Source organism: Ambystoma mexicanum, chromosome 1p (genome assembly GCF_040938575.1).
Source record: "Ambystoma mexicanum isolate Mex_15411 chromosome 1p, UKY_AmexF1_1, whole genome shotgun sequence".
NCBI lineage: Eukaryota > Metazoa > Chordata > Amphibia > Caudata > Ambystomatidae > Ambystoma > Ambystoma mexicanum.
The window spans coordinates 581,821,535-581,843,319 of NC_090921.1; the positions used below are offsets into that span (position 1 = coordinate 581,821,535).

The 21,785-nt window shown below is 45.8% G+C and overlaps 1 protein-coding gene across 3 annotated transcripts in view; it reads right to left on the reverse strand.

Annotated features, from left to right (window-relative positions):
- The window catches only part of LINGO3 (leucine rich repeat and Ig domain containing 3), a 696,949-nt gene that overhangs the window by 326,807 nt on the left and 348,357 nt on the right, over positions 1 to 21,785 (reverse strand). For all 3 annotated transcript variants that reach the window (XM_069649533.1, XM_069649531.1, XM_069649532.1), the window contains exon 3: positions 11,078 to 11,178. The gene's annotated coding sequence lies outside the window, so the exon portion shown is untranslated. The remainder of the gene's footprint in view (positions 1 to 11,077; positions 11,179 to 21,785) is intronic.

Here is a 21,785-nt window from a genome sequence, read left to right on the forward strand (position 1 = left end):
CTTTGTGTTTTATCACAGGTTATATTTATAAAGATGTTATATGCTTGTCAAACTGGTTAATCACAAATAAATGCTTCGGTTGTGCTGAGGGCAGTTATTAGGAAATTAAACTATGGGTTCATGGGTGCCAACTTTTGATTTTCACTGCAGGGCAAGAAATACCTGCACCTTTGCTATGAATATAAGTAAGCGACCAGCCCAACCCATCAACTGGCCAACCACATTTTATAGCAAGAATTGCAAAAAGTCATACGATTAACAACCAGTTTTGAGTAAATGATATCTCAACAACAGTCTCTCAACCTGCTGACCTACCCAGGTAGCATTCTACTGTACAGCGTGTCTATGGATCCCTTAATGTACTGAAAAGCACTGCATTACAAACAATATTTTGGGTGCATCACTGCCATGGAAGTGATTTAAAGTGGAAATGATGTACAGTTTGGAGTTTTGAAAGAAGCCGCATGAAAGAAATTGCACCATTTTTTAAATATTATTTTGAACGTTTCATTTGAGTGGAGTTCAACTGCCGGCTCCGCCTCCTCAGAACTCTGCCCCCTCTGAACTCCGCCCATACCTCCAAACTCCACCCCACCCGGCCCTTGTGGGATCCCCTTTAAATATTTTCCATTTTCACCACTGCCCATTGCCAAACTCCATGTGAATCGAAGGCAACTATTTATTTAGTTATTTATCCTCGTTGAACCAATTGCCTCCATTTAAGTGTAGCACATTTCTTACCACAAAATACAGCTAAGCGTGGCAAAATGCCCAACCTCCAAAATTCCATTAAAATGCGCCACATTTGCTACCCCCAAAATCCTTCTGAATGTAACACATTTCCTAGCCCCAACCAGCCATCTAGAGGTGACACAGTTTCTTTCTACCCCCAGCTATTCCTACCCCCAACAATCCATTTAAGGTAAACTCATTTCTTACCCCAAAATTCATCTAACGGCAACTCATTTGCCACCTCCAAAATCCATCTAACTGCGATTTATTTCCCACCCTCAAACCCATCTCAGAGCAGTACACAGACAACTCCCATCCCTCAACCTGCCCCCAGGCCTGTTACGCTCCTTTCTTAACCCCCCAGTCTCATCTATCTCCTTTTGTTGCCCATTAACCCTTTTAGCGGCCTTCAGACCCATGTTGCCCCTTTTCTTGACCCCTCAGTCCCATTTAGCTCCTTTTGTTGCCCCTCAACCCCTTTAACTGTCCCAGGTACGTTCTGCCCCTTTTCTTGATTCTCCTGTCCCTTTAGCCCCTTTTGTTCATCACTGCTTTATCCCCTTTTGTTGCCCCCAGTCCCGTTTAACCCCTTTTCTTGCCCCAGTCCATTTTAGCCCTTTTTCTTGAACCTTTTTGTTGCCTCCCCAAACCCTTTAGCTCATTTTCTTGCCCTTCCCCTTTTCTTGCACCCCAGTGAGGCCACTCCCCTGTTCCGTGTCGCCATTTCCCAGGCTCCGCTCGTGCTTAGTCCAAAGAGCTAGGCCAGAACCCCAGGTTCAGCCCAACCCATAAATGTAGATGATATGCTACTTTTTTTCCTCACCATGTTACTGTAAAGAGGTATGTATTGTCTGATGAGTTTCTTATGTGATTTGTTTTTGTTTCATCTCTATAAAAGCGGGTGCTATTTTATTTCAGCTTTCTGTTTTTTTATTTTTTTAAAAGTCTATGTGCCTCATTACGTCTGTGGTGGTAAGGCAACAATGGCGCCGGTAGTGCTACCAGTGCAGTTGTTACCATGCTGCCACATTACAAGTGCTGCTCGTGCGTGTCGCTCTGCACGCCTGGTCAGACCAGGAATGAGAAGCGGGACCCGCAAGCAGAACAGGATGGTAGCAACGGTACCATTATGAACAGTACCGCTGCTACCATCCTCACCATTCCCATTAAGCCCTATGGGGCTCAAATGGGATGGGGACGTACCGGCTCTGGGACCCGCGCAAGGGAAATTACTGGGCCGACAAAGGTCGGAATGGCCCAGTTATTCCCCTTTCGTGGGACCCGGTGCCAGAACCGAGTTTGGGGGTAGCCATGCCCTTATTAAGGGAATGACTACCTCCAAACCTTTAATGAGGCCCTATGTCTTGATTGCTATTACTTTACCTCTAGCCCCCATAACTGGAATCCCAGAGTAATTTCTTTCCATTTCCAGCCCTGTCGCGAAGAATTTTCGTTCAAAATTCTTCAGCCACAGGCTCTGGCTTCAATCTCAATTGAAGCTCAGGCATCACAGCGGCAGCCAGGGTTGTGCTTCAGCTGTTTTCTTTTTCCTGTCACAATGTTTGATGAAAGAGATGCGATTTAATCAGACCTGTTGGCCTGCGGGCGCTCCGAGGATTATCCTCTCGGCCCTGTCATGGTCCTAGCCCTGAGCCTGCTGTGAGAACTCAATATTGACTTTACTGAAGCCAGCGGGAACTCTGTCGGCTCCCTTTGGTTGGTTCCCTGACTGTCGCTAGGGGGTGGGAGGGCGTTGCTGCAGGCAATGGGGCAGTGGTGGTGTTCTGACTCTGGGGACGTGTGGTTCTGCCCAGCAGGCTATATTTTTTATTTTATTTTTATTTTTTTGTTCGAATGCAGTGGAGGACTGTACAGAGTGTGGGCAGCCATACTTTGGTCTGACCTCTTTAAATAGTATGTGCGTCCACTGGGGTTAGTCCTTGGTCAGGTGGTGCTGAAAAAGCCATGATATTCTTGCCCGCTGAAGTTGTGTGATTCTCCTGCCGGGAGAGGCATGTTGGGGGACACTGCAGTCCCCTCCTGGAAAGCTGTGTGCAACTCTCCACTGTGGGAAGCAGCTCACTCCAGGAGAGGTGTGGGAAGCTGGCAGTGGCATTCAGCTCTCCGGAGAGAAGAGCTGGCCTCTGAAGTAGGCAAGTATGATTGGATGCAAAAGCACTATACACACTTTTTACTTCAGTTTGTAAAAAGGTGGCTTTAATGCCAGTCAATAGAGGTTGACCAAAGGACATTAGATATGCCTTGTGATTGATACACTAATTATGTCCCAAATGTATAATGCCAGTCACGAGAGCAGAAACAATGCCACTCCTGGACGCCTTATCCTACGCATGAAATATGCCTTAAATATCAGGTTAATACCACCTCCCCCCAAAGAACAAACTCAACCGTCTCTCAATGGCCAGTTGGCTCCTCCCCTCTCCGCCAACCTTCTGCTTAGATCAACATAATCTCTAGTTCTCCCTGGCAGGGGAGAACCCTCCCATGGGAAGCTGAGGAATTCACACCAAGGTGGGACTAATACTGCTGGTCTCCTCACCCCCCCTCCAACTTTCATACATTATAGCAATTGAACAACTCAAAGACCTATTTCTTGATATTTATCTGGAACAAAACTAAAACCTCCAAAATCGTGACCGACCTACCCTTAGAACACCAACACCCACCACATCTGGATGCTGAACCCCACCTCCAGCGCTCCAAAATGGGCGCAGGACAGTGGGCCTTCGACTAAAAGTACATAGCCAGTAATGGTCTTGGCCCCTAGTTTATACACATCCCACACCCTGTGAATTTGTCCGCAAAGGGGAGTGGGAAACCCAAGCCTTGTGCTCTCCACAGCAAGATGGGCAGACGCTGAGGTTTATCCACTGGGGTGCTGTCTTGGCCAGGCCAGGGCACTGCCTTCATCTGCCAATAAAGCTGCATCGGGACAGCTACTGGTAGTTCTATCCTGACACAGCAGGCACAGCCATTATATGCTTAAGGCAGTCTCGCACTCCATGATGTGGCCATAATATGCCAAATGCAGCCTCCTACATGAAGATACTCAATCTCCTGGCTGCTATTGCCTTATATCCCAGGTATGTCATAAGTAAGGTGCAGCCTCATAGGTGTAGGTGTTGCCGCCCTACACCCAGCACATCCTCACAAGCTTCAGGAATGCTGCATGATGCCAGCTAATACATGGGAAGGTTCCAACCCTTCTTTGTGCCCAGACGTCACACTTAGATATGAATTTAAAACAGTATTCCGACTTAAGGCTTGCTGCGTGTGTGTACCAGAAAATGCACTCTCACCGTGGGCCAACACACAATTCATCAGGGAAATAGAATCACTGGTTGCACGGACCCCACAATCTCTCATAGAAATATAAATATTTATTTAAGATACAACTTCAATATTATAGTTCAGCTTGTACACTGTATCTGTTGTCCTTTTTCTTCTCCTGATAAAGTTCCTTCCTTTAGGTTGGTGTGACATAGTGGCTTGTTATTTTCCATGTGTGATATTTTAAAAAAATATATTTATATGCATTAGAAGATTCAGAAATAATCAATTACGTTGCTGCCAGATATATCTGCTAGTGAAGATGTAAAATTAAATATGCAATACAAGAACATTTGCTAAGCCTTGAAAAAGCCCAGAGGGGAGAAACACATCTGGACAGATCCTTTGAATAAATGACTTAATATGTGAATCCAATTTCATGAAAAGTGTATTATTAACAGAATGTGCCCCTCCATGTATTCAGTGATTCTACTTCAGTTAATGCCTCTTATGCACAGTATAGTCAAAATATGTCTGGTACAGTCTCACATGTCTGTGTGCTGTTATGGTATGCCAGGGACAGCCTCACATGCTCCAGCAATGCCAGTAAATAGTGCTTATGCCTCTTGAACTTATATTTCAAATACAGACTAGCGTGTGCATGTCCTGCTATTATATGCCAAGCATAGTCTAAGATGCCTCCAAAATGCCAATGCCATGTTTGGCATGTCCATTACATGTAATGCACAGCCTCATATGTCCAGCTGCTATCATCATATGCCCAATGCATCCTCACTTGCCCCAGTAATGATATCCAATGGCAGATCATTCCTCCAAATAATATCGGAGTTGTATATAGCGCCTCGTGCCAGTCCCTGCTTCTTTCAAGCAATGTCATAATTTCTTTTATTGGTACAAAATGTATTGGCACTGAATTTATCAACCTCAGAAAGATGAAGGACTGAGTCCATCCGACTAAGTTTCAAACTTGTGAAATGCAGGATGTCCCGTATCAGAGGGGACCCCTTACATCCTGAGAGATACACTTCTGTGAGCGCATCCTGACAATTCTCTATTTTAATTCTGTTTTGTTTGTCATCCTCATTTCCTTTTAGTACTTCTAAAAGTGTGAAGTTCCTTGGGCCCACTTCTAATTTTAGTTAGTGAACATATTTCCTTGCGTGCCTGAACTTCCCTAGGGTTACATTGTCCCTCTTTAGTTTCATTTATTTTTTAATAATGTTCTACAGACCATGTTAAGAGACCCGTCATGCTCCTCGGGCCCTACTCTTTGTTCTGATTGGATCAGGTGAGTTCTGTTGATCACTTTCTTCTTCCTATTAAAATGTGCCATGCCTGGAAACGCAGCAGATTACTGCAGTGGGGCGCTTTGACGGCATGCCAGCAAGCCTGTGCACAGATCCCTGCCAAGGAGGGCTGGCAATGCCTTCTCACCAAGCTAGACCAACAATACCTTGTGGACCCACTGGCTCCCACGGAGCCTTGCAGCTCTTGACCGCTCATCAACTACCGTTTTACGCGACCCTCTTGTCTCCCAGAAGTCTCCTTAGCTGCAGCCAAACCTCATATTCTCACCCCTCATCACCAACACCCTTTAAAACCCCTCCTGTGCCAGCTCTAACCGCTGTACTCTTCAGTATGTACGCCTTTCCCAAACATCACGCAGAAATACTGTGTATATGTTTTCTGAAAACAACCTCGACCTGTAATGCCTCAGAGGCTTGCTGATTCAAAACATCAAACACGTGTGCCTTGGAAGTGGCTTCGCCCTAATCTACAGAGACCACCACACCAGTGGATTCGCCCTAATCTACAGAGACCACCACACCAGTGGCTTTGCCCTAATCTACAGAGACCACCACACCTTCTCCTCTTCATCCTTTTCTCCAGCAAGCTACAGAGACACGCTTGCGTATCACCTCAGGTTTCCTGGCTCACAATTCCGGCTGCCTACCACTCTCCCACCTCCACTGCCTGTTTTGCTGATACTCTGGGGCAACTCTTTCTCGCCCACCCGTATGCTGTGGGTATCTGGTATTAATATCGCCACATATATTGCATGTTCCATGCAATAATGTCGCCACAAAAAACGACCATTTTTCGGCAATATTTTTGTATGGTGATATTTTTGTGGCGACATTATTACATGGAACCATGCTGTGGTGGTTGGCAAAGTCAATAACTGCTCTTCCCACCGGGCAGCTTCTACCCTCGTCCACAGCTTCAGAATGATGGCTATAACCCATCGGGGTTCTGTTCCTCCACATTCTGCAGGTCATGCTTTGGAAGTTATCTTCAGAATGTCTCTCCTTGCCCCTATCCACCAAACCTTACCTACAGGCTGTACTCATCACTATGAAATTCTCATCTCAATTGCCCTACCTTGAGGGGTGTTGCTAGGTCTGGAAAAGATCCGGGGCTACGCTAATGTCGGGACTGGCAGGATTTGGGGCTAGCAAGTCTTTTGGTTGTAGCCCCTGAGCTTCTATCCTGGGCTACAAACAAAAGACCCAGGGCTATAATGCCATCAGCCCGCCCAGCAAAGCCCCTGCCTACTTTCCCCTGACTACCCTCCAGCCCATTAATCAACACACGCCTTTGTCCCGTGGCACTCTACGATTTGAACTCCTTGGATTCTTATCTGGCACATCTCGATCCTTCTTCAGCTGTCCATGCTTTTGTCAATTGGGTTTCATCCCTGCTTGACAGGCTCTTTTCCAGGAAATCCTCAAGTTGATTTTCTAAAACCAAAATGTTTCTGTAGTTCACTTCAGATAGTGCCATTAAAAAACAGACTAAAGCTGCAGAACATCGCTGGTGCCTCTCTGACTCTGAGACTACTGAACCCATCTCCAAACCCAGCTCAACTCATGTAAACAAGCTATACATACAGGCATGGCCTTTTACCTTTCTGATCCTAATTCGGAACTCTAAACCAAATTTGGAGGTACTGCTTTCTCAATTCTCATAGCCAAACTATGGAACTTGATCCCCAAAGGAAATCAGGATGACAGAACACTGCCTGACTTTCTGGAAACGGCTAAAAACTTGGTAATTCAACTCATCAGGATAGAAACGGCCCAACTACTACCAGGCGGCGATCATACATTTTCGAAGATATCACATCACTCCCATACAATATCCCAGCCACTCCGGCAAAGGAATTTTGAAGAACAAGTCAACCAGTAAGAGTATCCAGAAGTTACGGATAGCCAAATGCATCACACTTCCAAAACCAATGTATCAAGAAAGAAAAAACCATTCCACAATGACCTCCCCACACCCGAGTGCACAAGTTTAGTGAAGCAAGAGAAGAAGGACAACCCAATAAGACATATCCCCCATCTGACTCAAGCTATAGCCACAAAACAACCACCATAATAGCATTGTCCCCTCCACACCCAGAATAAACCCAGCTCTGCTGCATGAACTACTGAAACAACACATCCTTACACCCACGGCGAGGTGAGCCCGCCAATTCTAAATATGAGAATAAGAAAGAAGAACAAATCACATAACAACTCTGTACCCAGGGGCTATCCAATACCCTGATACCGTGAACCTACTCACAATCTCTGCTCTCAATCACCCTCACCTCACCATTCACTCAACACACACAACCCAGATGATTCGAAAAACCACCCACCAAATATCCTAAATCATACTTCCTCTGTCAAACCAACTCTACACCCCTATGATGCCACAAACAAACAACTACCCAGACACTGGAGATCTCCCACCTAGAAACAATGTGCCCTAGTGCTCAAAACAAAACACACCAAGAAAGCACATCAGCCCAGACGCTAGTTACTACTGGTTCTACACACATCAACAGCTGAGCATAGCACCTGTCTTGTCCCTCTATTACACCCTATCAAACCCCTCCCACTTTGCCTTACGGGGCCACGCAACATTGCATTGAAAACTACAGTGAAAAAAAACTAAAGGGATTCTCTTTGCAGTGCTCAAATATCTATTGTTCACTCTTTTCCTTTCGTCAACTACACCCCCCACCTCTAAACTGCTGTAAACAACTAGGTGCTTAAGTCTTAAGCAAAGTACAGTCCATTAGGGCACTCATCTCCTCCACATCATCCCCTACTTCCTCTTTTGCAACTCCTGAAAACCCCACTCACCTGCTCCATAACTTCATGCCCCTCTGCCTTCTCTCTCTTCTTACCCAAGTCTGGCTCACTCTGTGACTGATGCTTGCTGAACCAGACTTTTGATACTCTATGGCATCCAGTGGTCTTCAAACTGTGGGGCTGGCCCCCCATAGGGCGACCCGAAGGATGTCCAGGGGGGCTCCAGGATCTTAAAAAATGGAGTACAGCGACTGCTTTTGATAGAAAACATAAAGAAATACGACATCTGGGGGGCCCTCGGCAACAATATCTTTACTCAAGGGTGGGGCATGGCAACAATATTTGTACTCTATGGGGGGGTCAGCATTAACAAGTTTGAATTCCACTGCTCTACCCCAAGGTCCTGCCCCCCTCCTTAACCTTCTCAATACATTTCTCAAGGTTTGCCCCCTCACTCTTAAATCTGCTGTTGTCTACCCCTTTTTAAAGGAGCCAGCATAGCCATTTAAATGTCATCCTATCTCTCCTCTGCCTTCAATGGTCCTGGAAGCCCACATAGCTACTCCTTGAAGAGTACCTCCTCATTCACTCCCTTCATGCAGGATTTTCCCCAGGTTGTGTCACTGGGTCAGTGCTGGTTGAAGCAGTCGGCCATCTGCACACAACCACCAAAAATGGGACAGCGGTGGTTCTAGTACATTTAGACCTCTGCCCTTTCAAATTATTGATCATAAAGTTCTAGTTATCCATCTCCATTCCACAGGCATCAGAGGCACAACCCTTTGCTGGCATTATTCTTTTCTTTCAGAGCACGTTCAGACTGTCTCACTCCCGCCGGTCACTTCAAAAAGGAAGAATTCTAACCTACCTGATAGGTCAGATTAGATATTGAGATTGAAGGAACTTTTCATAATGGACACCTTAGCAGCCTTCGTTAATGATTTGATGGGAACGTTCCGAGAGGAGTGGGGTCCACTGATCGGAAAGTGGGGCTTTGACTGAGCGTAGAGGTTGGACCTGGTGAGTCGAAATCTCAACTAGAAACATCCTTTTGGCTGAGTGCTGAGACCGTCCGAGGGGAACGAGGGGTTACAAGAATTAAAGTGCTAGCCCAACCACTGAGTATCAACGTATGGGGAGTTCTGGGGACTTGATGAGGCAGTGGTAAGAATTGAGGTGCCGATGGATTTAAACGCTATGAGACAATCATTTGGTCAACTTGAGGAGGTTGACTTCACTACATACAGGAGGAATACAGCCTAGCGATGAATGTTGGAGAATCCAGCAACACCTGTTCAAGTTTGGTAGGGTGGGGGGAGGGAAAAAGGGTTAGTTCATTATTGTGTCAATAATTGTTCTATTAATGATGCTATGACACTTGAAAAATTGCAATACAAACTAAAGTTGAAAGAAAAGCAGAGCCAGAGATGCAGTTGGTCAAGGGTGCTACTGGAAGAGGGGGGTACATGTAATGTTATGTTATTTGTTTTGATACTGCACCAGTCACCATCGTAGTGGTCGTAAAGTGCTGAGTCCTTGTCCGTGGGGAAGTGAATTGTGACTCCCGCTCAGTGTGTTAGAGCAGACTGCAGTCCGCTGGTGGAGTAGAGAAGGGGAGAAAATGCGGGGGGGGAGTAAGAAAGTGGAGAATTGGTGAACCAAGGGTAAACCAATTTAAGTAGAAAACATTAGGTTAATGAAAAACAAGGTATAATGAGCGTGTAAGCAGGGGTGTATGCAAGAGACATCTGGCGGTTTGTTAGGAAAAGGAAGAGTATGTTAGGAGAGAGAAAAACTATCCTTAATGGCAACCTCATCTTTAGGTGGTTAAGTATATCATAAGTGACTTGGGGTGGTTTATTAAGACTAGTTATGGATGTGTGATGGCCTTGAGATGTGCTCAAGAGTTCCCGATAGTGTGGTGGCTATGATACCAGCTGGTAAAGGCACAACTCTCCTCTGATAATAGAACCTGCAGCCTGAGTAGGGCAAGCCCGATTGACAGAAATGTCTCTGAGCCAAGTGATGGCTATGTTTTGAGGGTCAAAACTCTCCTCTGATAATAGTACCTGCAGCCTGAGTAGGGCAAGCCCAATTGACAGAAGTGTCTCTGAGCCAAGTGATGGCTATGTTTTGAGAGTCAAAACTCCCCTCTGATAATAGTGCCTGCAGCCTGAGCAGGGCAAGCCCAATTGACAGAAGTATCTCTGAGCCAAGTGATGGCTATGTTTTGAGGGTCAAAACTCTCCTCTGATAATAGTACCTGCAGCGTGAGTAGGGCAAGCCCAACTGACAGAAGTGTCTCTGAGCCAAGTGATGGCTATGGTTTGAGGGTATGCGGGAAGTACAACAGGAAGGTGAGACGGAAAGGCATTCCCATTCTGCACCAAAAACACAAGCCTCAGGGCTGAGAAGAGGGAACACATCTATTCTTGAAAGCATAAGGTCCGTAGTTATATTAATTATCCTTCAGAGACAGGGGTCCATGTGGCAGTTGACTTACCTATATTACTTTGGTGGGGAAGTCAGTTAATTATGCAATCAAGAGACAATGTAAATGGCAGTAGAGTATATTTAGAGAACGGGGAGAGGCTTCCTATGCATAAATATTTGCTGTATTAAACTAGAACCATAGATACAGAGTGTCATGTGGGCTGGGAGTAAAGGAGAAGTGTAGCGGGCAAATCTAATAAGATAAACCTTAATTAAATATACCATTGTAGAGTACAAAAGTGCCACCAGACAGTTCATTATTTAGTAAAACAGTATCCCCATAACAGCTATGTTAGAAAACAATATCAACAAAAGAAGAGTCATAAAAACGGACATGAGTAAAGGAAATTGTGAGGAGGAGTCTCATCGTAGGCGTTGCAGAGTCACAGTAAACATATTATTTTGCAGTAACTAAAGGCAATACTTAATGAGGCACAGGATGTGACGTTTCTTACCGTCCTGTAGCCGAGGTGACGTTGCAACATTTGGGTATGTTGAGAGCGCCAACAGCCAAACGGGGTTAATACCTCAGTGTATCTTCAGCTACTGCAGACCACTAGAAAAAAAGGCACAATATAGTGTCAGTCTGCATTTTTAAAGATTATACAATTATACTTGCTCTTTCATAGCACACTTAATACCAGAGATAGGTTTCTGTACGCGGGATCGGAATTTGAATCTGCGTTGCGCTGCTTTGTCTTGCTTTCAAGACGAACCCGTTGCACCTGCGTGATCATCAATTTATTTGGATACTCTCATTGATGATGTCATAATCAAGCATACAACGGCAATCAAGTGATGTAATGGGCCTACTGCATCTTTATGCATAGAGCGATCCATGCGCCTGCTAGAATGCACAAATGGACACCAATCATATGGTTACTGGGAATGCTCCCAGCGTTGAGTGGGAAAATCTTCCCCTGCAAGGAATTGCTATTAGGAAGAGGGTTCCAGGCCTAATCTGAAAATAAAGGTCTGTAGCGCCCCAAAGGCTGGAACTGCATAAGGCAGTTCCAGTCACTCATTGATGTAACAAGCAAAGCATAGAGGAAGCGATCAGGCATGGGATGTAGCAGGGGTTTGGTTGCAGTGTTGAGCTTTAGCAACAAACGACGATCGCTGGAATACAAGCCATGCTTTCGGTGGTTCCGTTGGGCTCAGTGTTGGACTTTAGACCCGATGTTCCCAGATCCAGGATCCAACATAACATGACTTGCTGGATCTGGCATTTGCAGCCTTATAAACAGTACCGAAGCCAGGATTCAAGCCCAGGTATCTTGGACCATTGGGAGACACTTAGATACAAGACCACTTGAATGTCTGATCAAGATGCTTGCGAAACTGCTTGTTATAATTCTTCTCTGCAGGAAATATTTAATACAGCTTTTATACTTTGAGCAACATCATAGGGAACAATCCTCTCTTGGGTTATATGCAAGTGTTCATGATCAATCTTCCGAGAGGAACATGTTCATGGGGGGATTTGATGAGAATAATGCCGTCTTCTGCCACCTCTAAGTGCCAAAAACATGTGTTTCTATATTGGCAAGAACAAGAATTCAGTCACCATGACATGGTAAACATGAAGCAGCCAGCTCCTCGAGTGTGGGTCTGGAGAAGTGATTCTAGAGGCCAGCATCACCACTGGCCAGGAGATGGTATTGGGACGCCAAGAACAGGGAGAATGTTCATGAGTGGATAACTAATTCAAGAGCGGGGTAGGTAGGTAGGGTTTGAGGCCTTGATGACAAGTGGCGAGCAGATAGGGGGTAGGGATCCACCTCAATAGAAACTGGCAGATCCGAAGGAAGTGCATATTTCATTAGTTTTCCGGCTGCAACGACAAGATCTAATTCTGGAGAAGATGCTAGATATGAGGTAGCAGGTGGAAACCAAGGGATCAAGTCTAGCCAATTTAGAAGACTGAAAGGACGTATTGTATATTGGGGCGGTAGGTACACAGGAAGCAAGAGTTCTACTCTGGGGCGGTAGGCACGAGCTTAGATAAGGATAAACTCTGGGGACGTAGGAACACAGGAAAGAAATAGTGTTCTCTGGGGGGTATTGCCATATTCTGGGAAGAGAGGCACACAGGAAGGTAGGATCGTATTCTGGGGAGAGAGGCACACAGGAAGGTAGGGTCATATTCCCAGGATGTGGGATAGCTGTTAGGAAAGGTTTTCCTTTTTGCTGCTTTTACTGCCGAATTCCTTGTAACCCTTTACTGCTTGCTGGCTGATTTGGTTTTCATGATTCATCCTGCATGTGAGGTGCTCTTTCCAATCCACTTGTCACTGCAACACATTTCTTCAGACCTATTCCTATTACCTTTTTGTGTAGCACTACTGGTTCCGATAACTGATGCTGCAGGGTCACCCCGTCCCCATTACTTCGTACCATGGGTGCATTTTGTACTAAAGTGCTTTGTTCTGATAGGATGGTGGCCATGTTAACCTTATTTTTATATATTACAGGTTCATTTCTGTGCCCCTTTTTTTTACCATGAGTGTAAAGACCGGAGGAGGGTTATCTGTACTCCTGCCCTCTATATGACAGAGAAGAAGCACAGAGCAGCCCAGCTAAGAATCTTTATTGTTGGTAGCAATGGACGAGCAATCAAGGTTTATAGCTCTCAGGAGGTGATGCAGGCTGGTTCTTAAGTACAGTGTAGTCCCCAAGGCCCCACAAAGGAATGGCCACACACTATGGTAGTGGTAACACAGTTCTTTAAATAAAGAATGTTCAGAATAAATACATACACAATAACACACTTTGTGCTTTGTCAATACTAATATGATAAATGTGTACAATATCTATGTGGTACCACAGTTAACTCTTGACTTCGGTAAAATGCACCAACAGCTGACAGTCTCAATGGCATACAAATCAAATAGTAAAGCGAATTAACAATAGACATGGGAAGGAAGACAAGTTGGTTTAAACAAATGGCAGAATACTTTGTCCCTACCCAAGACACAGTTCTGGGTGAGGATCCCCCACATGGGCAGCCTGTAAATAGAGTGTATCAACAAACCCAGTCCATGTATTGTTTAAGATAGTCTTGGTTCCTTCTATAAAGGTTCTACTACCCCTTTGTACCTGGTTTAGCAGAGTTCTTTGGCGGGTCATTGACGGATCCCTCTTGAGTGAACTCCCTTTAAGGCAGGAGCCACGGGTTGTCAAGATTCCTCGAAGAAAAGGTGAACAATGTCGTTGAGACGGCAGCTTCAGCCTTGGCGGTGCTCGTCGATGATCGATCATGGACGTCCTGCGAAGACGAAGTGTGCGGTGCACCTCGATGATCAGAGTTACTTGCCGCAAAGAGTCAATGAAGAACATAGGCCCAGCAAGGGAGTTGGGTCGTCGGCGTTGACGATCAGGACTCCACCACAGCTGGCTTTCGCATCTTTGTCGGCGTCTTTGTGGACTTTGGGTGGTGGGAAACCCACCGGCGGATTCTCCTCCGTACGTCGGCGACCTCGACTTTCTCTGGCGGGACAAAGCAGTCGACGGTGATAAGCAAGAGAGTCCTTGATTTCAAAGAGTCTTAGGCAATGGAGCGCTGTGGCTCCGGTCAACGAGGTTTCAGCGGTCCTCCAAACCTCGGTTGACAAGATGGTCCTGGTGCTTCACTTCAGATTCCTCGGTGGTCCCCGTCTCCGATCGGCAGTCATTTCAATTACGGACTTCCAGGGAGCCTTGGTGAAGGTTAGCTGGTACACAATGTTCCCTCGTAGCTCAGGAAGAGGTCTCCTAGCCAGGTCCTCTCTTGGATCAGTCCTCAAAGGCACGGCAGATTTCAGATTGAGTCTAAGAAAAGCAGCAGCAATTCTTCTTCTGGCTCGGCTTCGAGAATAAGCATGAAGTATTCGACTTCAGCTTCTGAACAATTCCAGTAAGTGAGAGGTCCCCAGATATACTGTTCTGTATCTCAATCACACTGCTGAGCCAGGCTCAGGCAGCCAGTCATTCAGAAGGGCATTCAGCAGGCAGGCAGACAATCAGGCTCACAGTGCATTCAGGCCATTCTTCTCCCTCTAGACTCTCACAACAAGGAATGTGGATTGGGACAAGCACCCAGCCATTCAGCACTCCACACTGCATTCACACCAGTTTCGGGCAGGTCTGTCTCATTCATTGTGTCACACACCAGATATTAGACACCCAAAACATGAAATGTATATTGGTCACATACTCAATTCACCCAGGTCCCACCCCAAGGCCGTACCCACAACATACATTAATTGGGAAGGCTCCAGCCGTTCTGGCCTGGACTTCCCCACAATACCATATATGAACTTCCACGAAACAGCCAGTTAGGGGAAGGGGCAGAGTCAGGGCTTATAAGGATTGTGGGAAAACAAGGTAACAGGAAATAGAAAGCAAGAGGCCACAGGGGCCATATTGTCTCCTATCAGGAATCAACTGATTCCAATGGCAGGGCCTGGGTATCCCAAAATGAAGGATACTCAGAGCACTTATCAAGTGCATCATGGAGATGCCACCAGCCCATACACTGCTCTGTGTGCCACACACAGGTGCCCGAAAACATACACTGGGGATACATGGTTGTACCCCCACCCATGTGTGCCATAAGGTTATCCCAAGGGTCTGTTCACCACAACCAAAAAGAGGAAGAGCTGCACTGCTAGGAGTCCCACATGGACTCCTGTGCAGAAACCAACACAGAACACACATGAAAAAGGAATACAGGACAAGGACATGGAGGCCATGTCCCTCCAATTCATTTCCAGCATCACAATGAGGTTGCAATTTTGACTAGTATAGTGGCCGAAAGGGCTTCCTCATTTTTTAAGCCCTGTCTTTGTAAACCACTGGAAACATTAGGGTGTATTTCCGGTCTGCTTTTAGGAATGGCCTTATATAGTCAGGCTCTTTCGTGGACTCTTTCCAGTTCCCGGAATGGATGCCTCTGTGCCGGTTGTTGAGGAATAAATAACCCCTCCCGGTTTGAATGTTTCATGCCTCTTGATAGGTGGTCAGGGATGGACAAAGCCCATCATTATGCATTGTTGGATCCATTTGGTAGTTCACCACTGGAACCTGAATCAAAATCACCAGTGGATTAAGAGGGATGCTTGGGCCAGCGCTGCATTCCCCATTGCCAAAGCCCTCTCCCATACGGTGAAACTGTGCTTCTCTTGAACAGAAAACACTTGTCCAAGTGTTTCCCTCACTTGAAGCAGTGGCCTCAAGGCGTTCACCATTGCACACCTTGATGGGCACCTACCTGAAGCTCTTGAGACCGGCTCCAGTCTGGAAGACCTGCACGTCCGGAGTGAGGGGCTCCTCCTTGGACTGGACACTTAGCATGCCTTCATCTGGAAGGCCTGCACGTCCTGAGTGAGGGACTCCTCCTTACTGCCCGTCCTGAGTGAGGGGCTCCTCCTCAGACTGGACACTGAGCACACTTCGTCTGGACGGCCTGCACATCCGGAGTGAGGGGCTCCTCCACGGACTGGACACCGGGCATGCTTTCATCTGGAAGGCCTGCTCGTCCGGCAGCAAGGGCTCCTCCTTTGATTGGACACTGAGCGTGCCTTCATCTGGAAGGCCTGCACATCCTGCGCGAGGGGCTCCTCCTTGGACTGGACACCGGGCATGGCTTCACCTGGAAGGCCTGCACGACCTGAGGGAGGGGCTCCACTTTGGACTGGACACTGAGCATGCCTTCCTTGCTGCTCCCTGGCTGGCTGCCTCTTGGCTCATCGCTCGCTGCTGTTCCTGGACACTAGGCAGAGTTAGCCTGCTGCAGCCCATCCCTTTGTCCTCCATTGCTGCCTGCATTCCCTTTCTGCGACTGCGCACTGCCACTTGCGTCTACTGTCCTTCTTCACACTTATGGAACTGCAAGCACAGGTTGTTCTTTGCCGCAGTCCAAAGGTCCAGCTCCTGTCATCATCCGGAGCCATCAGTCCTCAAGAGAGGACCAGAACTGACACTAGCAGGACACAATCCTGGCAGGCACACTTGCCTCTGCCCCTGGGACCTCTTTACTTCTCACTCCCACAGGGACATTAATTCTTACTTGCAGCTGGCATGCTCCTCATCTTTGGAACTTGGATTCTTGCGAGGGGTCCCTCTGACTCCCAGGGTGGATGGCTGCCTGTCCTTCCTTCTAGGAATGTGCAAGTGCTTTCTTACCAAACCTGTCACTATACCTGCATCTCACCTTTAGCCTTTATCCACAATGATCCTATGGGAGAATGATCCTATGGGAGAATGTTTTGTATAACACTCTAACTCTCTTAAGGAACTGGAAACCGTTACTTACCTGCACATGTTGCTGAACATTTGATCGGGGAATAGGATTGGACGTTTTGGGACAGTAGTCAGACTTTTTCATTTCTGTGCATCAGTGAGATGTGGCTTTCCTCCTTTAACACGGCTACCCCCACTTCAATCTCTACGTCTACTAGTTCCTTTCTTCATATCAGTCCCCTCCTTCCCCCTCCCGCCCCTGTCTGCCCGCAGGGGTGGGACTGGTATCCTTTAACGTTTGTCATTTCTTTCTTTCCCTGTTTCTTTGTCCCTTCCTTGTTTCTCTTCATTTGAATATTCTTTGACTACCTTTTCTAAGCCTCATCCTTTGACTTGTTTTCTCATTTATCCTCCTCCAGGTCCAATTGCCTCTTTTAGTGACGATTTGGATGCTTTATTTTCTGTCAGTTTACTGTCTCCTACCACATTCATACTCTTGTGTGACTTTAATCTCCATCTTTCTTCAGTTCATTCTTCTCTTCCACTTCTTGTGATTCTTGACTCTTATTAGCATTCTGCTATTTCTACTCCTCCTTCTCATGTCTCTGGTCCTTGACCCAATCTTATTTTTATTACACCACTACCTACATCTTCTGTTTCTGCTTGTTCTGTTTATTCTTCTGACCACTATCTTTTCTCTTTTCCTATTTTTCGCTCTTCGGCATCATCTGTTCCTTCGCGAATTCCCCTATGTACTCTCTGCGTGATATTTGTGCTTTTAACATGCCTCTGTTTGTGTCATCTTGTATTTCTAGTCTTCCTTCTCATCCCTCATTTGCGGCTCCTTCAGCTGATGATGTAGCTTCTATGTTTTCTTCTTCTCTTTCTTCATGGCTTTTTTCTTTATACCCTACTTTCTCTTCCTCTTTTTTGCCTTCACTTAAGCCAACTCAACTGTGGTTTTCTTCAAATCTCATTTCAATGCGGCAAGTTCTTCGCCACCTCGAGCGTTGCTGGCGTAAAACCCTTTCTGCATCCTATCATGCACTTTCTGACAAAGTTCTTCTTTCTGCTAAGCGTCTGTATTATTCTAATCTTCACTTCCAATCTTCTCATCGTAGGTGCCTCTTTCGGACAGTTTCTCGTCTTCTTTCTCCTCTCTCTCCGGATCATTCTCTTAACTCTACTCTAACTGCTTCAAATTTTGCCTCTTACTTTACCTCAAAAGTGGGCCCTCTGTGAGGAACCATTGTCCCTTTTTCTTCTTTTTCTTCTACAACTTCTTCGTTTCGGCTATCCCATCTTTTTCTCTGATTTCTACTTCTGACACTTCCACGGCTTTGCCCTCTAATCTTATTCCTTCATCTGTTGTACTTAAGATGTATCGTTACTTGGTTTCCTATCTTACCTCCTCTTCTTTAATATTTCTCTTCTTTCTTTGATGTTTTCTTCTTTCCTATCTCTCTAAGCTTCTTGAGTTATTGTTTATTCTCAGTTTTCTTCCTTTGTTGCTGACACCTCTATTCTTTCACACTTTCAGTCTGGATTATGCCCTCATTATTCTGTGGAAACTGCTCTTCTTTCTGTTTGCCACTCGCTACTTTCTGCTCACTACTTTAAGCACTCTTCTCTTTTCTGGCTCTGTTTTATCCTGGTTTCACTCTTATCTGACGGCACGTATTTGGTATCTTTGGATGGGACTTCTTCTGACTCTTTACCTCTTTTACATAGTGTTCCCCAAGGTTCTGTCCTGGGACCATTTCTCTTTTCTCTCTATACTCTCCCCCTTTCTTCAATGCTATCCTCATTTGGCATATCTCATCATTTCTATGCCGATGATACTCAGCTTTTTCTGTCCTTTTCTTCATTTCTGCCATCCATCCAAGACAATCTTACTTCTTGTCTCTTAGCCATCAAATCTTGGATTTCTAACCAACTTTTGGAACTGAATTTTGCTAATACTATTCCTTCTCCTTCTTCACCTGCAGTTATTTCTTTTCTTCCTTACACAGTTCCAGTCTCCAGCACTGCCCGCAATCTTGGCCTCTATTTTGATTCTGATTGATCGTTTTCTCATCATATTTCCTTAATTTCATGCTTCTCTCGTTATAATCTTTTTCAATATTCGCAAAGGCTAGTCTTTTTTTTACATTTGAAGCCACTAAACTCTTGATTTCTTCATTGATCTTTTCACGATTATTTTACTGTTGTTCTACACTTTTTGGACTTCCCGCCTCACATTTAGCCCTGCTCAAATCTGTTTTTAATTTGTCTATTAGTTTATTATGTTTACTTAAATCTCTCAATTCTATTTCTTTATCTTTATCTTCAGTTGGATGGCTTTCTTTTCACTGCCATCTTAAATATAACTTTCTCTCCATGGTCTTTAATCCCTTTATGTTCATGCACCATCTTGTTAATTTATTTATTTTATTTTATTTGCATTTTTAAAGCGCTCACACAGCCCAGGGACATCAACGCGCCGTTACAGGAATATGACTTAGTTTTGTATTTATAACGTGCTTAATAACCAGAGGTTTCTAAGGGCGGACCAAGGGATTGAACCTGTGTTGCTTCGTGTCCTCTTGTTTCCAAGGTGAGCATGTTGCTGCTGAGCTATCCTCCTCTTTACTATCTTTCTACCTTCCTTCACGTTCATTGTGTTCTCAATCTCAATTTCTGTTATCTTTCCCCCGTCCTCTGTGTGCCCAATTTCGATTGTGTTCTTTTTCTTTGCTTGCCCCTTTGTACTGGAATGCATTCCCTCTCTCTCTTCGTTCTACTACTTCTTACTTAATGTTTTGCACAGCTCTCAAGAACCATCTTTTGCACTCTTAATGTTAATGTTTGTATAGTTTCCATTTAAAATGTTATGGTACTGTGAGTGATTGTGTACAGCGCTTTGGAGTAAAGCACTTCATAAATTAAAATAAAAATGCAAATACCAGTGAGTGTTTTGCCTTACTTCATGGGATAGCCCTGCCCAGCCCATACCAATGATATTCAGAAAAAACCATCCTAACTGCGAAAAGGAAGGGTTGAATCCTGTGGACTTCGACAGATGAGAGGAAATAATGGGATTTAATGCAGTAAGCAGGCTGGAAATATTTGCCCAATTATGTGCAGGTGCCTGGACAGGAAGGAGGAGCTGGATTCCCAAGAGGTTGGCAGGTGGGAATCCAGGGTCGGATGCTGCAACTGTTGTATATGAATATATTTTCATATGATGGGAAGTAGGAAATGGATATCAGGGTCAGATCTTGGACTGTTGCTCAATGGAAAGGAGGGGGTTGAATTCCCAGACGGAAATCCAGAATCAGATGCTGGAATTTTTGTCTGATGGGAAGGAAGAGCTGTATTCCCAAGAGGTTGGCAGATGAGAATCCAGTGTCAGATGCTGGAACGTTAGTCTGATGGAAATGGGAGGTTGGATTCCCGAGAGGTTGACTGATGGGAATCCAGGTTGAGATGCTAGAATATTTCACTGATGGGTTGCAGACGGATTCCTAAAAAGCTGGCAAGTGGGAATCCAGGGTCAGATGCTGGAATGTTTGTCCGATCGGTTGGAGCTGAATTCCAAAGAGATTGGCAGGTGGGAATCGAGGGTCAGATGCTTGGACCGTTCGTCTGATGAGAAGGAGGGCTTGGATTCCTGAGGTTGGCAGATGGAAATCCAGGGAGGGTCAAATGCTGGAATGTTCATTTTATGGCAAGGAGCCAAACTCCCAAGAGGCTGACAGGTGAGAATCCAGGGTCAAATGCTGGAATGTTCATCTGATTGGAAGGAGGAGCTGGGTTCCTAGGAAGTTGTCAGATGGGAATCTTGAGTCAGATGGGAAGAGGGAGTTGGATTCCCAACAGATTGGCAGGTGGAAACCCAGGGAGGTTCAGATGCTGGAATGGAAAGGAGCCAGATTGCAAAGAGGCTGGCAGATGGGAATCCAGGGTCAGACACTGGAATACTCGTCTGATGGGAAAGGGGGAGTTGGACACCCAACAGAGTGGCAAATGGAAATCCAGGAAGGGGCGGATGGTTGAATGGGAAGGAGGAGCCAGATTCCCAAGAGGCTGGCAGATGGCAATCCAGGGTTAGATGATGGAAAGGAGGAGCTGGATATCCAGGGTCAGATACTGGAATGCTCGTCTGATGGGAAGGTGGGGTTGGATTCCCAAGAGGTTGGAAGATGGAAATCCAGGGAGGGTCAGATTTTGGAATGTTTGTCTGATGGGAAGGAGCTGGATTCCTAAGAGGCTGGCAGATGGGAATCCAGGACCAGATACTGGAATGCTCATATGATGGAAGAAGGAGTTGCATTCCCAAAAGGTTGGCAGATGGATATCCAGGGAGGGAGCTGGATTCCCAAGAGGCTGGCAGATGGGAATCCAGGACCAGATACTGGAATGCTCATAGGATGGAAGAAGGAGTTGGATTCCCAAAAGGTTGGCAGATGGATATCCATGGATATATTTTTGGTGCTGGAATATTTATCTGATGGGAAGGAGCGAGATTCCCAAGAAGCTAGCAGATCGGAACCCAGGGTTAGATGCTGGCATGTTCTTCTGATGGAAAGGAGGAGCTGGATATCCAGGGTCATTAACTGGAATGCTCGTCTGATGGGAGGGAAGGGTTGGATTCCCAAGAGGCTGGAAGATGAGAATCTAGGGAAGGTCAGATTCTGGAAGGCTTGTCTGATGGGAAGGAGCCGGATACCCAAGAGGCTGGTAGATGAGAATCCATTGTTACATGCTGGAATGTTCGTCTGATGGGAACGAGGGACTGGATTCCAAGAGGATGACAGATGGGAATCCTGGGTTAGATGCTGGAATTGTAATCTGATGGGAAGGAGGAACTGGATTCCTCTGAAGTTGTCAGATGGGAATCCAGAGTCAGATAATGGAATGCTTGTCTGATGGGAAGGGGGAGCTGGATTCCCAACAGAT